This window comes from Cebus imitator, unplaced genomic scaffold, assembly GCF_001604975.1.
Source record: "Cebus imitator isolate Cc_AM_T3 unplaced genomic scaffold, Cebus_imitator-1.0 Scaffold573, whole genome shotgun sequence".
NCBI lineage: Eukaryota > Metazoa > Chordata > Mammalia > Primates > Cebidae > Cebus > Cebus imitator.
The window spans coordinates 59,954-61,095 of record NW_016107888.1 but is presented as its reverse complement, the minus strand read 5'-3'; positions in this window follow the sequence as shown (position 1 = coordinate 61,095).

Sequence of the window (1,142 nt, the reverse complement as noted above, 5' to 3'; positions counted from 1 at the left end):
AAAAAAAAAAAAAAAAATTAAGAGATCAGTTTCAATGGCTCATACCTGTAATCCCAGCACATTGGGAGGTCAAGGCAGGTGGATCACTTGAGGCTAGGAGCTCGAGACCAGTCTGCCAACATGGCGAAACCCCTTCTCTACTAAAAATAAAAAAATCAGCCAGACACAGTGGGACATACCTGTAATCCCAGCTACTTGGGAGGCTGAGGCAAGAGGGTCACTTGAATCTGGGAGGCGGAGGTTGCAGTGAGCCGAGATGGCGCCATTGTACTCCAGCCTGGGCAACAGAGGAAAACTCCATTTTAAAAAAAACACAAAAAGCAAAAAACAAAATATTAATAAAAATATGTAAGCAGAAAACAGTGGCCCTCAATCAAGCTTCACTTTGGAATCACCTGGGGAGCTTTTATATAGATGTCAGAACCTCTGGAGGTGCAGCTCAGGAATCTGATTTTTAAAGCTCCCAAATGCAACACAAAAAGTCCAAATGAGTCCTGGAATTTGGCTCCACATTAGAATCACCTAAGGAGTCTTCAAATATACCAGAGACGTTGCGGGGTGGGGAGGGAGGGAAGGGTGGGGAGGGATAACATGGGGAGAAATGCCAGATATAGTATGCACCTAAAGAAAAATAAATAAATTAAAAAAAAAAAAGAAGCCATGGAAGGAAGCATTTCACATAGGAAAAAAAAATTACACTAGTTATAAATTTATTTTATGGAAAAAAAATCCCGGAGTCCAAGATCAATTGAATCAGAAGGTTTATGGCTGGACCCAGGCAATGGTATTTTCTAAAGCTCCCCAGGTAATCCCAACATGTAGCCAAAGTTGAGAACCGCTGAGCTGAAGGAATTCAGAGGTGATAAGAGGATAGGCTAGAGCAGCCAAGGAATTTTCCGCAGGAGATGGGATAGGAGCCATGTCTTCAAGAATGAGCAGAAAAGAAGAAAGGAATGTAAGGGTGGAGAACGGCATTAAAAAAATATATTGGCTCTGATGACAGATTCATAATGAGAAATAAGGCTGGGAGCATAGGGTGGGGCCAGATCTTGAGGAGCCAATAATGTCAAGTAAGGGGTTTAATGAATGCCTAATAAGACAGTCACAGTTGGGTGTGGTGGCTCATGCCTGTATTCTCAGCA